This window comes from Chelonoidis abingdonii, chromosome 1, assembly GCF_003597395.2.
Source record: "Chelonoidis abingdonii isolate Lonesome George chromosome 1, CheloAbing_2.0, whole genome shotgun sequence".
NCBI classification, from domain to species: domain Eukaryota; kingdom Metazoa; phylum Chordata; order Testudines; family Testudinidae; genus Chelonoidis; species Chelonoidis abingdonii.
Window position 1 is genome coordinate 199,492,183 of NC_133769.1, and position 18,234 is coordinate 199,510,416.

Sequence of the window (18,234 nt, forward strand, 5' to 3'; positions counted from 1 at the left end):
CCCACGAAAGCTCACGCTCCAAAACCTCTGTTAGTCTATAAGGTGCCACAGGATTCTCTGCTGCTTTCACAGATCCAGACTAACACGGCTACCCCTCTGATACTTGAGGTGTATTAAGTTCATCATCTGTAATTTGTATGCAAAACTACAAGGAAACTGTTAGCCATAACTATTTGCACAATGTCTTTATGGAAAGGCATTTAATACACTTTACTTGGGCAGTGTAGACAGGGCTTCTCTTTACTATAAACTTTTTCAGAAATGCAGTTTATATTGATAAATCTAACATTGACTATAATTGCTAACATGGCTCCATTCTCTTTATAAAAAAAATATTTCAATGTTCGAACTCTGTCCATAGATCCACAAGTTCTGTGACTTTTTTATTTTTTTGAGGGGGCTGACAGAGATGGGGAAGCCAATTGGGATGGACGCTTAACATTTGTTTTTAGAGTAATGACCACAACTTCTTGCTGTGGAGCCTTTTCTACTTTTCTTTGCACACAGAGTGGCATGTTGCCCAACACTCCCCCGCCCCATAACATGGACTGCCTCCTATTAATGAGGAGATCTTGCGGCCAACCTCCCCCTCAAATCATATTGAGATCATCAGTTGTACTGGCTGATCCCTTTTCTCCTTCCCCTGAGCACATGTTGAGCTCCCTTCTCCTGAATTCCCTACCTGATCAACTTCTCTTGATTCATTCCACTCAAAAATCAATTCTCTTTGCAATCAATCCCCCTCACCTCCAGGCAAATATAACTTCCCTCCTTTCCCTGCTCCCCTTTCCTACAGCCAAAATCCCCCCACCATCTTTTACCCCTTCAGCCTCAGTCCCCTTCAGGATCCTGGCTTCTTCATGTCCAGTTATTTCCTTCTTCTCACCAACCTTTTTGGGGTCTTACTTCCTCCTTGTGGCCCTTCAGGGTCCCTGCTCCTTGGCTACTTCACTGGCCCAACTTTCTTTCTTTGCTGCTCTTCCCCCTGAAATAATTCCTTGGCCAGGCAGCTCCTTCTGATAAGAGTGAACTCACTGTGGCCCCAGGGACTCCTCCTCATGCCAGTGTCCATCATGGCAACGGTTCCAAAGGGTAAACACTGGGACACCATCATAGGGAGGCAGCACAGGTCTGTTTTGGGGGGAGGGGTTCTAGAGAGAGCGTGCACAAGAATATTTGAGCAACTGAATGGGATGAGGAAGTGGGGAGAAGAGAGGGAAAATATGGCACTTATTTCTCATTACTCAATCCACTCCACACCACTTCCCCCACCACTAATTTAGGGATCTGATTGAGGAGGAGCTGACTTGGGGACTGACAGGGCCATCTGTAGCCCCCTGGTCACTGAAATTGCAGGCTTAATTGAAATAAAGGATTACTGACCCTTGGGTAGTGATTGTTGGGCTAATGAGGCAATTGGCTCACTAACTGGGAAGTAAATGGGAGAGCTGAGAGGAGGCGCCTAGGAGAGAGGAGAGTTGTGTGCAAGTCTCCTCCCGCTGTATACCTGTGGTACACTTTGTTTTGCTCTGGAACTGCAGAATAAATGCACACACGATGAAAAGGAAAAAAACCTGTGTGTTTGTGTTAGACCACAAAAACAGGCTAGGCAATGGTACTCTGAGGACCGAAGAAGGCTCTCCCTATGACAGGGACTCATGCAGGGGAGTGGGCCCACGGTAGTAAAGCTGATTGGAAAATGGGAATATTTTTGCACGCTATTTGTGTAATTCTCCTTTCTGATTGGCTGGCAGTTTGCTACATAAAGTGACGTGATGATGTCCCTGCCATCTCTTCTTTCCTCAGAGACATGTACAGTGTGTTCATGTCATCATTTCTTAAGGAAAACTTATTGTTGATAACATGAGGAAATGTCCCTGCCATTCCTTCTTATACTGGAGTAGAAATACCTTCAGTTTCTCCCCTCACACTGGTTTAGTCATTATCCTATGAATTTATCCTGTGCTTTATATTTACCACATCTACTGTGCCATCAGTTGTTGCAGGATTGGGGTCTAAGGTTGTAAGTGTTCTGGGCAGGGAATCTGTCTGTACTGTATTTGTATTATAAAGCACCACACATATTTGCAGTGCTGTAAGTTAAGTGTTGCACTATTATTCAGTATGTATATTTGAATTAAATTCTCTCTAAAATGGGTATGGACATTGACTGTTTGCAGCCATAAGCTATTTGGCTTTCTATCCTAATTCAGTGATGCCCTACTAACAAACCAACTTCCTGTGAATATAAGTGATGCAGCCACTTTGTATCAGACACCATAAGCACACATACTCATTTGAGAACATCTGATAAAATGCATTAGAAGATGCAGCACTGATCCTATTCTGCTCTTCTAGGATAAGTGGAGATTGTGTGGCTCTTTGACATTGTGTCTGTTCTGCACCTGAAATGCTAATTAATGGCCCCATAATGCATGTGGTCTTGCTTAACTGATGGTTGACTGACTTAAAAATCCATTTCTTGACTCAAGTCTACCATCTGTCTCTTATAATTACAAGAAGCAATTCTAAGATTTCAAATCTGTCATCAGCTATGTCCTCTTCTAGCTGTTCTATGGAAAAGCTTAAAATGTCCCATCTGGACAGTTTACACTAGATGGAAACAATTTATGTATCAGTGACCAGACTATTCAACCTCTTACTCGAAATGTGTTGCATTTCAACCATATGGATATGCTTTAGGTAACAGTACTTGAACTTCGATCAAACCTTAACGTAGGGCATGGAGTGTGATTCAGGTCACTAATCATTCTGATCTTGCCAATCAAGTCTACTAATACAAAGAAAAAGCCTATTCAACAGAACTGCTCTCTACTCTAATCACACACAATTGTTCAAAACCTCTGTATCTAGCTCACAAACTTTTCTGTTCATTTCGGTCTTCATTACTAGAGGTGGGACTGTGTGGATACTTTTTATTTTTAATTTTTAATTTTTAAAAAATCAGTGAATATGTTGATGCTTTGGTGATTAACTGCATGGAGGGAATAAAACTCAGATCATTATTCAGATGGTCACAGTCTATCAACACAAATCATGACTGTGTTGATAGACTCTTATCTACTGCTCAAAATTCTGTGCTAATTACAGGCCATTTTCTGCCACCCTAATTCATGGTGAGTTGTACCTTACTGAGTGGTTCTATCAATTTAAATAGGACTATGCACAGGATAATGTACAATTCATCGTGAGTTAGGGTGGCAGATACTGGCACTTAAATCACTAAGCTGTCAAACAGGCACAGGTAATCTAAAAGCAACATTGAATGGTTTTTTTTATTATTATTTTTTATTTTAGTGGTATGGTAGCCATCATTAGGTGGTACTGTTAGTCTTCCAAGTCCTTTTCCTTTTTTTATTTTTTAGAGTGTAATTTTTGACAGTTGGGAAGACTTGTGGTGGTGGTTAGTTTTTCGGCTAAAGCTTCATGCAAGGCTTTGATGTAGAGGGATAGGGGTTAGGAAGGGAGAATTGTGTGAGTTTGGTATCTAACTAGAGTTGATGTGTGAGGCAGAGCTGCTCTCTGAGAACAAGACATTGGTGCTAGGCTGAGATCCCTGGAACAGGGAATTGTCCTGCAAGCTGTTTGACCATCTTGTGTCAAGACTGATGTCACAACACCTCTGCAAATGCAGTTTCACGTGTTAGTGTGTTAACTTCTATGGAAGTTGGGGGTGGGAATAACACTGAATTTGGGTACTTTTATCTTTATTTTTTAAAAAATTCCAGTTATGCCTGTTTAAACTCCAGCCATCTTGCTCTCTCAGACTAATGAATCACTACTTTTGCCAATACATAGGTAGCCATTCTTGTGCATCTTAAATGACATTAGTGACAATCTTGCATTGTAATCTTTCTTTGGAAAGTAAGGATCTTCTGTTGAAGCCTAAGTGATTTGATTGACTGAGATGGAAAACCATGGGTCCATTTGGAAACACATGGTGGTAGTCTACCAAGCTCCTCTCAAAACCTAGCCCCACCCCATTTGCAAAATCAAAATGAGATGCTAATTACGGTAAAATAAACACCACAGTGGGCTCTTCCTTCCCCACTAGCTAGGGTTGCAGGAGGCTGTTTTTTGAGAGAGAGCCTGAAGAATGGGATTTGGGGGTGGGGAGCAGCCCATTGCCAGCTTGACAGGAGGCAGGTGCTGCTGTGTGAGAGGGCTCTGGCTGCATTAAGGTTTAATTTTTATTTATTTTATTTTTTACCATGTGGTCTGGCTTTCATTACTTTGGATACCCCAATACTACAATATTAACTGTAATGGTGAATCGCTTACATTTGTTTGCCTTGAATATCTTTCCAGTGAGGCACTGATCACCAGACCCATTTTGGCTTCATTTATTTGAGTTGACGGGATCCAGGATATGATGTTATAGCTGTAGGAGAAACAAAGACATGGCAAAGCAAGGGAGGATAGGGGAGGGAGAGAGCAGGGATGTCCTCGTTACATAGCGCTGCATGAACATAAAGAGGTGGCAGATGACATTATTTTATTTAGACTTTCAAAAGACTTCTGGCAGAATCACCACAAGAAGATACTAAAGAAGCTTAAATGGTGATGGTATGAGAGACAAAATTGTGGTGTGGATCAGAAATTGACCAAGACAGAAAACAAGGAGGAATAAATGGTCAATTTTCATCAGAAGGTTAATAACAGGGTGCCACAAAGTTCTGTGCTAAGAAAGGTGATGTAATTAATGACCTTGGAAAATGGAATAAGGTGGCCAAATCTGCAGATGACACAAAATTATATAGATTCTTCAAGACCAGGGAAGACTGTGAGGAACTTTAGAGGACTAAAACCAAGCGAGGTGAATGGACACCTTGATGGCAGATGAGCCAACGCTGATGAGCCAGTGCACATTGAGGAGAAAAACTTGAATTATTCACACATGTTACTGGATTCTAAGTTAACTATCAGTTCAGGCCAAAGACCTAGGCATCATCCTGGGCAGTTTGGTGAGGACTTCAGCTTAATGTGCAGCAGCAGGCTGAAGAAGTAAGCACAGTGTAGTAAAGCGAATAGAATGGAGGATAAAGTGAAAAATATAATTCTAGAAATGTTGGGCTGGAAGGGACCTAAGAGGTCATCTCATCCATTTCCCCCCAGTGCTGAGGCAGGATGAGGTATCCTAGATCAGCGTTTCCCAAACAATCGCTGGAAGGTTGTCCCATGGGCCCAGAGAGGAGGGGAGGCCTCTGGGTGAGGAGCTGGGGAGCAAACTTGGTCCACACTCACCCCACAGTTGCAGCTCCTGTCCCACAGGGCAGGACTCAGCTCCCCACTCTGTGCTTTGTAACCTTGTACATGGACTGAGATTTGGTGTGGATGCTAAGTTGCAGTGGATGGGCATGCTGGAGGGGCAGGTGGGCCAAATGTGAGTGGCGCCGCAACCCTGTGTGCCAGGTTGCAATGTCCAGAAAAGGGAGATAGGCCCAACTCCACAGGAGCCCTACTGTGGAGCTAGTGCAGGGTGGGCTTGCTCTCAAAACCCTGCCTCTCCTCTGCACCAGGCCGAGATAAATGTCCTGGTGCTAGGACAGAGGGTGTTGCTGTGGGTAGTCAGTATCTGCTTGGTAGGGTAAGGAGGAGGAAGATGCCACCCTATGATTTTGGGCTCCCCCACAAATTTGAACCCTGGGTAGCTTGCAAAAAAAAACCCAGACAAAATGCAATTGGTGGGTCACATTACTAAACAGTTTAGGAACCGCTGCTCTAGGCTAACCTTGACAGGTGTTTTTCTAACCTGTTCCTAACCTCCAATGGTGGGGATTCCACAACCTCACTAGGTAACCTGTTCCAGTGCTTAACTATCATCTGTATAGTTACAAAGTTTTTCCTAATATCCAACCTAAATATCCCTAACTGTAAGCTACACTGATTACTTCTTTTCCTACCCTTGGTGGACTTGGAGAACAATTGATCACTGTCCTCTGTATAGAAACCTTTTACATACAAGTCTTCAAATGTCCACTCTACCCCACTCCCCACTCCTAACCTAGTCTTCTCTAAAGTAAACATGCTCAGTTTTTTCAACCTTTCCAAAACAGGTTTGCATAAACAACTGAACTATAGGATGTTGGTCTGCTTTGATCCTGAGCTCTCAACTTCTGGGGTTCTCTTGTCTCTGGTATTTTATGCATTTTTGTGATGCTGAGGATAGGGTTTTGTTTCTGGAGTGTTGTCTGTGATGTATTAATGCAGTGCCATGATGTAGGACGAAAGCAGGGGCTCACTAGCAAAAGGAGTGAGGCTGAATGCAGGTTAAGTTGAACAAGTGGAACTTTATTAAACCTTGTGCACGACTCTGCTCATGTGGTTGAGCTGCTTCCAGCCCAGCTCCTCACGTTCCATGCTTTCCTGGTGTTCCTTCTACAACAGTGCCTCCAGGGAACTGTGGGCCTGTGATTCCTGTTCCACTGATCATGCTACATCATCTCTGTTTTACAAAAATTTCAATATAACATTAAAAACACATAATTGATGCCCAACCCCCACCCTGTCACTTTGACTAGGGGTTGCTAGCACATAGCTGACTTGGAGTGTCTCGTTCTACCACAGGCTCAGCTGATTACATAGTCTTTGAGATAGTTTGGTCTCCTCAACAGGAAACCACACAGGGAAAGATGGTCACTCCTGATCAGCTGTTTGAGTCTAGCAAATGGTCTCTGTAGAGCAGAGATCGGCAACCTTTCAGAAGTGCTGTGCCGAGTCTTCATTTATTCACTCTAATTTAAGGCTTTGCGTGCCAGTAATACATTTTAATGTTTTTAGAAGGTCTCTCTCTACAAGTCTATATTAAATGACTAAACTATTTTTGTATTTTAAAATAAACAAGGTTTTCAAAATGCTTTAGAAGCTTCATTTAAAATTAAATTAAAATGTTGACCTTACGTCGCCAGCCAGCTCAGCCCGCTGCTGGCCTGGGGTTCTGTTCCGCTAGGCCAGCAGTGGGCTGAGAGGGGACTGCGGCTGGGACCCTGGCTGGCAAGAGTCCGGCAGTCAGAACCCTAGACTGGCAGTTCAGCCCACTGCCACTCAGGGGTTCCATCCGCCGGCTCCTGCTAGCTGGGATCCCAGCTGCTGGACCTGCTCAGCTCACTGCCGGTCTGGGGTCTCGGCTCTGCCCACATACAGTGGGTACCTACCTTCTCCCTGGTTCTGGCCCATTCTCTTCCTCTCTCTCTGCACTGAGCTGAGGGTGGGAGTGCACTGAGCACAGGGCTGGCGGTGAAGGCGGGGGGTTGGGGTGTAGGGACTGGCCAGGAGCTAGAATGATGGAAGGGGCTGTCATAAGCATAAGTCCCAATTCTGAACCTTAGCGTCCAAAATGTGGGTGCCTGCATGAACCCTCCAAGCTTAATTACCAGCTTGGATCTGATAGCACTGCCACCAGCCAGAATTCCAGTGTCTGGCTCACTCTGGTCTCCCCAAAACCTTCCCTGGGGGACCCCAAGGCTCAGAGGCCCTGAGTCTCACAACAAAGGGAAAAAACCCACTTCCCTTCCTGCTCTTTACTTCCTCCCAGATTTTCCCGCCCTGGGTACACTGGAAGATTACCCTGCTTCAATCCCTTGAAACACAAAACAGAGAGGACGATTTACCTTCCCCCCTCCTTCTTCTCCCCCCTCCCAGTCTTTCCCTGAGAGAGACAGTACTCCTGGCACAGAGATTCTTATCCCCTTGCCTTAACTAGGAAAAGAAAATCCAACAAGTTTTAAAAAGAAAGCTTTATATAAAAAAGAAAGAAAAAACACATGACATGATCACTGCATCAAGATGACATAACACAGGGCTATTGCTTAAAAGAAAATATGAATAATCAGCCTTATTCAAAAAGATATCCAATTTAAACATTTCAGCAACTCCACACATGTAAATACAAAATACAATATAAACCTATTGCTTTTCCTTTTGTACTCACAACTTGGGAACAGAAGGGTAGAAAGAAGCTTGGAGATAGAAAAAAAAAACTCTTCCCTCATAGCCGAGAGAAAAAAACAGACAGAACAAAGACAAAACACACCCAGAAGTTCCCTCCCTCACTTTGAAAAATCTGGTTTCCTGATTGGTCCTCTGGTCAGGTGTTTGGTTCCCTTTGTTAACCCTTTACAGGTAAAAGAAACATTAACTCTTAGCTATCTGTTTATGACAGGGGCTCAGGGTTGGGGCAGGAAGTTTGGGTGTGGAGCGCTTACCTGGTCAGCTGACATTTGGTGCAGGTGGGAATGTGAGGGACGGGGCGTGTAGGAGCTCCCGTTTGGTGCTCAGGGTGAGGGTGGGGATGCGGGGGGTGCATGGGGTGTGGGGGGGCTAGGGATGTGGGGGTGTGCAATAGTCAGGGCAGAGGGCTGGGGACATGTGATTGAGGGTGTGTGGGGCATGGGTATGTGTGAGGATGCCACAGTCAGGGCTGGGGTCATGTGGGGGGGTGAAGGAGTCAAGCTGAGGGCTGGGTGTGTGTGAGGAGGGTACAGGGCTCAGAGCAGGGGCCAGAGGTGTGTGGGGGGTGCAGGGCTCAGGGCAGAGGGCTGGGCGTGTGTGTTGGGGGGTCAGGGAAGAGTCCTGGGGGTGTGGTCTGGGGTCATGGGGTGCTCACGGCAGGGGGATGGAGAGGATATACCTCTCTGCCTCCACCAGGAGCAGCGAAGATGCTGATTCCACTCCTTCCTGACCCCCTCCCTTGCAAGGGCCATCAGCTGATCAGCCGGCAGGGAGGGAGGGACGGAGAGGAGGAGGAGGACGAGGAGGAGGGGCAGGAATCCTGCACACTGTGAGACGAGGCAGGGGAGCTGGCAGAACCAAGCTTCTGCCCCCGCGGGAGGGGGAGAAAGGAGGGGACAGAGAAGAGCAAGCCAGGCTGGGTCAGGGTGGGCAGGATTTTTAATGGCATGCTGCTGCCAGCTGGGACTCCGGCAGGCAGCAGCGTGCCATTAAAAATCAGCTCATGTGCCATAGGTTGCCAACCCCTCAGTGAGGGAGGAGACCCCTGGTTCTGTCTCCCCATTCCATGGTGGTCTCTGTAGGCTTTCTGCTGTGTCTTAAGTGCCTCTTGTTCTTTCGGATCATTTATCCCTCTTGCACAGTCACCTCACGTGACCTGGGTGCCACTAGTCCACTCCAGTCTCTCTGAAGACTGGATCCTCTTAGGAATGCCTTTCTCCTCCTGGACTGGTAGGTCCTTTGCTGACCTGTCATGCTCTAGTGCTGGCTTTCTTGGATTGTGGTGGTATCTCCATCCTTCTGGCTCCAACAGGTCTCCCCTCATGGATAGCAGGGTTGGGGTCCTTTGTCCTATCAGTGCCTGCACTGAACTGTTTTGGCATCCCTGGGGTAGGGTATTCATGTACCAAAATGCTAACAAAGGGGACTGAACCACAAAAAACAGCCTTGTGTAACAGTCTGCTTTTTGTAGCTGATTCCACCTTACCATTACTCTGTGGGCATGCTGCGAAGGAGGTGTGGTGGTCAAACTCCTATTTGTATGCAAATTCTTTACATTCTTCTGAGGAGACTTAGGGTCTGTTGATGAATTCAGTATCCGGAATGCCATATCTTGCAAAGTGGGCCTTCAGTATGCAAATTACTGACTTGCTTCTTGTATCCGGCAGAGTGTCAACCTCCCAGAAATTTTGAATGGTAGCACACTGTAATTAAGTACTGTTTTTTCATTGAAGATAAGTAAGTCCACTCTCAGCTTTGACTGAGGTTGAGTGGGCCGCTCACATGCTAAGTCTCTTTACACTGGTGGTTATCACGTGACTGGCAAGTGTTGCACTTTTCTATCAAGGAGTGGAGCTGTGTATTCATTCCTGACCAGTAAACACACTCAAACTTGCTTAGGACAGTGGTCAATGTGCAGGTGTGAAGCATGTATTTTTGCATGGCCTCCCTGTGTAATGGGGTTGGAACAGCTCTTTGTCCTCAAAATAAGATTTCATCCTGCACAAACAGCTCATCTTTAATTTGAAAATAAGGTTCTGCTCCTACTGGTACTTGTTTGTCTTCTGTCCACCCTGCTACTATCACTCTCTTGACTGCCTAGAGTTGGATGTCCTTCACTGTAGCCTCAGGGATTTCCATCCACTTTGCTGTTGAAACTGGGAACTTGAATCCGTTAACATGCAGCTCTATGTCCTGATTGCCTTCCCCCAACTCACAGAGGCTGGGTCTATATGCCCTGCTCAGAGTGTCAACTAACACCAGCAGTCTTCCTGGACAATGTCTGATCTCTACCTCACAGCACTGGAGACACGTCAACATGTGCTGCTATTTCTTTGGAGCACTAAGAAGGGGTTTTACCATGATTGTCTTCAGGGCTTTGTCATCTATTTCACTTTGACTGGGTGGCTGTAGCTCTATTGATGAAAGCACTGCACTTGAAACACCACAGCCAGAAGCTCTTTTTCTATGTGGGGAAACCCCTGGCCAGTCTCTTCCAGGGCTTTGCTGGCAAAAGCGACTGGCTGTTCCTCTAAAAGAGCTGCACCCAGTCCTTTCTCCAGAGCATCACATGGGAGTGTCATTGGCTTTCCTAGTTGAAAGTACTCAAGGACAGCGGCATCTTTTATCCTTTTTGTTTCAGCGTGTCAAATGCTTGCTGTTGGGGACCTGCCCATTCCAACTCCACAAGACAAGATGTTAGTTGATGTCTGGGTTTCACTCTGCAGCCAGGCGTGGACAGAACTTGGACAGAATTTCATTCCTATGAAGCACTGTACCTTTTCATATCCATTAGAGCTGGCATGTCTGTGACAACTTTAATCTTCTTGATATGCTTTCAATCCCTCTGTTGTGAGCAGATGTGCAATATATGTCACTTCATGCTGTTGGAGTCTTTTTTTTTTCTTCTGGGTTGAGTTTCATATTCTTGTCCCTGCACCATTGTAGAAAAGCTTGTAGTTTTCTATCATGGTCTTGTTCAGCTTCTGTATCGTTTCTCTCTTCACCTACACTGAGATCTGCAATTATTTTCACTCCATGCAGTCTTTCCAGTGCTTAGTTGAGTTTTCTCTAGCACACATCTGGGACTAGGTTTAGGCCCCTGGGCATGCACAGCCATCTATAGTGACCAAATGGTGTTGCAAAGATTGTCAGCCTGCTGGACTCTTTATCCAGGCTCATGGGCCGAAACCTGTTCTTCACATCAGACCATAAACTCTGGGGAGTTCTGGCAAGATGTTATCAATTGTGGGCAGTGGATAATGGCATTTTTTTATGCCCAGTTCAGTAGCTTTGGGTTTAGGTAGATGAGTAACGTTTTTGGTGGCTTCTTTATCATCACTATACTGATTACCCAGACTGTGCTGGCCTCCACAGGTGCTGTAATAACCCTTCTCTGCAGACTTTTGAGCTTCTTGCATATTGGACTATGTCCCACCAGTGGAATTTTCCTTTGTCATAAGCACACAAGTTCCACTGCAGGGTCTACTTCCAGTTGCAGCTTTCCTTTGAGGTGCCCATTACCCCTGAAAACATCTCCATGTGCTTTTAAAATGGTTTCCATTGTCCACAGACTCCACCTTTTTTTACTTCTTGCATTGCAGCTATAAAATTCTGATGTTGCACCTTGATCAGATGGCTCCGTTGCCCCAAGAAACGTCTCTGTGGTACTCACCATCCACCACCACAAACTTCAGTTAGTATTTGTCACAATGCAGCAAAATATGATTTCTCTAAAGGCTGTATTCGAGTCTAATTCATTCAGAGGAATTGTATTACAAGAGGCCCTGCTATCCGGCTGAATTGCTGAAATAGCTCATGCCATTTCTCTATTGTTGCATGCATGGAGGCTGGCATTGTCCCTGGTTGCTTTCTTGTTGTCATACCCTGAACCTGATATGCATTTGAACTAAGAGAGAGAGTCATCATCAGATAATCAGTAGAAATGTAGGGCTGGAAGGGACTCAAGAAGTCATCAAGTCCAGCCCAGTGCAATGAGGCAGACCAAGTAAACCTAGACCAGTGGTCCCCAACCCTTTCCGTCTGGCGGGTGCCAGATGATGAGCCACAGAGGAGTGTGGCGGCGGATGAGCATCTGCCGAAATTCCGCTGACAAGTGGCAACGTCAATAGGCGTGACCGCTGAAATGCCACTGACAAGTAGCGTCATCCAGAGGCATAGCCGCCGAAATGCCACTGAAAATAGCGATGCCTCTGGATGACGTAGCTTGTTGGTGGCATTTTGGCGGATGCTCGTCCCCCAGCCAGTACGCGGACACACTTAGACACCCCGGTGGGCGCCCTGGCGTCCGCAGGCACTGTGTTGGGGACCCCTGACCCAGACTATCCCGACAGGTGTTTGTCCAACCTGTTATTTAAAATAGCCATTGACAGGCATTCCACAACCTTCCTTGGAAGCCTATTCTGGAGCTTAACTATTCTTATAGTTAGAAAGTTTTTCCTAATATCTAAATCTCCCTTGCTGCAGATCAAGTCCATTACTAATTATCATACCTTTAGTGGATCTGGAGAACAATTGATAGCAGTGCCATTTATAACAGCCTTTAACATATTTGAAGACTGTTATCAGGTCCCGCCTCAGTCATCTTTTCTCAAGACTAAGCATACCCTGTTCTTTAACCTTTCCTCAGAAGTCAGGTTTTTCTAAACCTTTATCGCTTTTGTTTCTTTCCTCTGTATGTCTGACTTGCCATTCCCCCATAGCTGAAGTATCCCAAATTGAATGCAGTAGGCAGTGTATGTGAGATAGTAACACCGGGGTTCATCCCCTGCCCTTCAAATCAGTCTAGTGAAAAACCTGTGTCACTCCAGTTTCATTCTGCTTTGGAGAGCATTTGGTATCCAGGGCTTCTAAAAGTGCTGTGAGGCAGTGGTGCAGACCTCTCTCCCTTTTCCCCCAATAAGGTAAAATCAGTTTTTTTCACTTTCTTGCTGTTTGTCATCCTGCTGCACAGCCAGGTCTGTGACTATATCTTGGTCTTTTCCTTCCACTGGGTCCCACACTGGTCAAGGTTTGCTTCTGCAAAATCCCAGACTCCAGGGGGCTTCAGGCTGAGTTCCATGGCTCATGCTGGCTGCTGTCACCAGATTCATTAGCAAAGTGTGAGGTGCAGGTTACATTGAACAAATTCAACCTTATAAAGCCCTGTGCACTGCTCTGTCCATGTGGCTGTAGTTGTTTCTAAGCTAACTCCCTGCCTTCCCTGTTTCTTCTGGTATCCTGTCAATAACAGCCCTCCAGGAACATGGTCCCTTGGACTCCAGTTCCATTTATGATACAAGCAGGAGTTCAGAGTTTGGTGTGTGCTGAATGAATTAATTCTGTGAGCTCTGAACTGCTTAGCTTGTACATAATAGACAGGAAAATAGTTGTTTACATTGCAAAATATGGATTTTCCTTTCTAAAGGAAATATTGCGAGTGAAATTGAGATGTAAAGCACTGAATGGTGCTACAATTGGGTGCAAGGGGTCATAGCAGCAATTGCTAATGTGTTGTTTATTTATGCTCTTCCATTGTTAGCACTTACGATATGCTGGCTGTTATGCAAAGCAAACAAAATTGCATACCAAAACTTGAAGCCATAAAAAGGCTTACCCTGCTCATTAAAAACAGTTAAGTTTGTCTTTGGACTATTGTTCAGTGAGATATATCACCCAGAGCTTTTTCTTTTGGGCAGATTTATTGCATTTTCTATTTGGAAGGTGTTTTGTCTTTCAGGGGTGGGGAAAACTCATCTTGTCAGTAGGGACACACGTTTTTCTTGGTTAGGCTGCAGGTAGCATCTGTAGCAGTGGCTTTACAAGAAATAAGTCCAATTAAATGCATATGATTCTTGCTGTTTTCTTTTTCTGCTTTTACCTGTGCGCTTCTCCCCCGTCCCCTCCCCACTCAAGTACAATGTTTTTCCTGCAATGCAGTGTACTATGCATGCATGCCTGACCTTTCCTGTTGAAAACTTTTAGCAGTTTACTCAACTCCTAAAATAACCAGAGGGGCACAGCTTTTGCAGCTACAAATTTAGGATGCAGCTCCTCACTCCACCTCCCCTTCCCCACCAATAAAGGAACCCCATCTCTGAGTTCTATACAGACCACTAATCTGAAGGAATGTGTAATCTGTTTGAATGAAATAGATTACAGGGATTTGTTAGGTTAATAAAATACTAGATTGTGATTACAGAGATTAATCACTAAAGGCATAGTTCTTTTGGATATAAAGTCTCTCTTTTAATTTAGAACAAAAGTTGTAGTCTATTGAAAACTATTTTTCTAGAAATTAGTAAACTGAAAACATGCTGGCCTTCTGAAAAGCTATTGAAGTTAAAGTTAAAATATTACTTGATGTTTAATTTTCAAGGTAGCCAATTTTCCTGCCACATCTCTGATATTTAGGGCCACATCTTTAAAAGATCTCTTTCAATGGAGGATGCAAGAACACCGGAACATCCAGTGTATGTGTCATAAATTTGCCATGGGACATCTGCTATTATGTAAGGAAGCAGCACACGGCTGCAAAGGTCATCCATCATTTTGGGTCCAGGGCTCTGGTCTGCCTAGGGCAGAGCTGGTAGTGGCTGGCTGAAAGTGACGGCAGTCTCTCCTTGCTGTGCTAAGAAATGGCCTTTAGATTAGAATAACAATTGGTAAATACAAGCTCTTCATGCTTTAATAAAAGCTACAGCCTGCTTGAAGAATGTAAGATGTTATCTCTAGGCATCTAACTGGCTAAAAAGAGTGTGCCCTAAACAAATCCTTGTCCAGACTGAGTTGAGTGTAGAAGGAGACCAAATGAAAAGTTAATGAAATGTTAAAATTCTTTCTATGTGAATAAACTGAGATAACATACATGATTTTTAAAAAGACAATGTGGTTGCATCCCATTTTAAAAAGGAAAAGAACTTCTTCAGGTAGAGGTTGAATTATCTGGTGATATGCTAGTTCTGAACTGAAAGAGAAATATTAATACCTCACTGAAACCTGCAATGAGAGTTTTGGGGTTGCTTTTGTATGCAACACGTTTCCCTTTGGAGTGCTCAGCAGTAAGACAATCAAAAGGAAATATAGGGTGGGGCATGGATAGCTCCACAGGCACCATGTGAAGTGTATCAGGGGCATGGGAAGGACAAAGTCTCCATTCAATAGGCACTTCTCCCACTAATTCTACCAGTTCCCCTTTTTCCTCTGTACCTGGGAAGGGGTGAGCAAAGATAACATAGTAAATGCCAATGAAAATGAGGTAGGATCACAGGCTAAAATAGGGAAAGAGCACACTAAAAATGACTTAGACAAGTTAGATGTCTTCAAGCCACCACGGCCTAATGAAGTACTTCTTAGAATACTCAAGGAGCTGACTGTAGATATATCTGAGCCATTAGCAATTATCTTTGAAAAGTCACGGAGGAGGAGAGAGATTCCAGAGGACTAGAAAAGGGCAAATATAGTGCCCATCTATAAAAAGGAGAATAAGGACAACCCAGGGAATTACAGACCAGTCAGCTTAACTTCAGTACCTGAAAAGGTTATGGAGCAATCAATTTGTAAACACCTAGTAGATAATAAGATGATAAGTAACAGCATGGATTTGTCAAAAACAAATTGTGTCAAACCAACCTAATACTTTCTTTGACAGGGTAATAAGCCTTGTAGATAAGGGGGAAGTGGTAGATGTAGTATAGCTTGACTTTAGTAAGGCTTCTGATCTGATCTCTCATGTCCACCTCATAAACAAACTAGGGAAATACAACCTAGATGGAGCTACTATAAGGTGGGTGCATAACTGATTGGAAAACCATTCTCAGAAAGTAGTTATTCAGTGGTTCACAGTCAAGCTACAAGGGCATATCAAGTGGGATCCTGCAGAGATCAGTTCTAGGTTCAGTTCTGTTCAATATCCTCATCAGTGATTTAGATAATGGTATAGAGAGTACATTTAAAAAGTCTGTGGATGATACCAACCTGGAAGGGGTTGCAAGTGCTTTGGTGGATAGCATTAAAATTCAAAATCATCTGGACAAACTGGAGAAATGGTCTGAAGTAAATAGGATGAAATTCAATAAGGACAAATGCAAAATACTTCACTTAGGAAGGAACAATCAGTTGCACAAAGGCAAAATGGGAAGTGACTGCCTAGGAAGGAGTACTGCAGAAAGGGATCTGGTGGTAATAGTGGATCACAAGCTAAATATGAGTAAACAGTGTAACACTGCTGCAAAAAAAAAGCAAATATCATTCTGGGATGTATTAGCAGGAGTGTTGTAAACAAAACATGAGAAGTAATTGTGCTCTACGCCAGGCTGATTGGGCCTCAGCTGGAGTACTGTGTCCAGTAAAGATGTGGACAAACTGGAGATAGTCCAGAGAAGAGCAACAAAAATGATTAAAGGTTTCGAAAGCATGATCTGTGCAGGAAGATTTGGGGAAAAATGTGTTTGTTTAGTCTGGTGAAGAGAAGACTGAGGGGACATAACCTTTTCTAAAACATAAAAGGTTGGTATAAGGAGGAGGGAGAAAAATTGTTTTCATAAACCTCTGAGGCTAGAACAAGAAGCAATGGGCTTAAATTGCAGGAAGGGAGGTTTATGTTAGACATTAGGAAAAATGTCTTAACTTTCAGGGTGCTTAAGCACTGGAATAAATTGCCAGGGAGGTTGTGGAATCTCCATCACTGGGGATTTTTAAGAAAAAGTTAGACAAACACCAGTCAGGGATGGTCTAGATAACACTTAGTCCTGCCTTGAGTGCAGGGAACTGGACTAGATGACCTCTTGAGGTCTCTTTCAGTGCTACGATTCTATAATAGGGACCATTCAAATTGTCTTGTGATCTTACTCAGGTGGCATTCCAGACCATAATTCTGTTCAAATGTGCAGTTCCAAAGAGGCTCACCCACACCCTGGAAAAAGAATGGGTATGGATATGGAAATGCTGATGGACAGCTCTGGAGTGAAAAATTCAGACCACAGGTTGGCTCTTGGGGTGCCCTGGAAAAATATTTGGAAGCATTTTCAAATATTGTTATAACTAAACTTACTTGCAACATGGCTTGCAGCTGCACAGAATAAGCTGAAACCATGTTATAGACGTGCAATGGGTAGCCTATAGCACCTAGAACAATTCTAAACAACACAATGGTGCAAATTTGCCAACTATGGCTGTGTAGAAAATCTGATGTCAAAAAAAAGCCTGGCTGTATTAAACTTTATGGCCATTTTTAATTATAGCTGTAGCTAGCAAGTTCTGCCACCTGGTTTGGGCAGGACCTTAAAGAGAAGCTAAAATGTGTCAGCTAACAATTAATCAGGTAATTTGGATTATTTACCTCACTTAACAGCAACTCACCAGGCCGGATCTTTTTGGCCAGTAAAAGGAAGGACAGGGCAGACTTGATAACCTTGTAAATGCTCCATACCTGTTCCTCTTATAATGCCCAGCAGCATCCTTATTCTTAGTGCCCTACCGGTCTTCAGTGATTCTCCTTTTGTCAGCTCTTCAAGGAGAAGATTCCTGCCTGCTTAAATATTTAGGGGCTATTAATAACAAAAGACCCATGTACACAGCAGATGCTCAAATGTACTTTTGGATGGAGCTATTAGAGACACAGAACTGTCACTGCAGGCTTTAGTCACATGCTTGGCTGTTTACGTGTTGTACACCTGTGGCTCTTGGCAGTGCGCTTGTTTGGGAAACTGCCATGTTCAGAACTAGTCTTGTTTCTCTTGGTTCTTACCCCCTTTTTCTAAATTAGACCAGATTGTACCATTTAAGTACAAACCTGCACTGTGATGGGGCACAGCTGCACTGCCCTACCTCTGGGGAGATATTTCTCCCAGATTTCCCTCTAAGTCTCTGGTATGCAGTGGGAATGCATCCACTGCCCCAGTATGTTCTTCCTTCACCAGCAACACAATTGCATAGGCTGGTGTGGAGGGGGACAGAGTCATGAATCCAACGTGTAATTACCCAGCACACACTTCTCACTGTTCCCCCGATAACCTATTCAGTGTGGTCACAGGGCTCATTTATTCTCATTCTGGTTCCTCTGTCCAGCTGTATTTATTTGGTTACACCACTTCAAGTCCCTTAATTGCCTCCTTTTAGCGTGGCTAGTACACCTTGGGGTGCTAGCAAGCAACAATCTCTATACTCGGATAACTGCGAAGACTGCAGTTGTGCCTACCCTCTGCATGGAAGACCTGTTGAGGCCTGCCCCACCTTTGCACACCACACAAGGATAAGCACAATCAG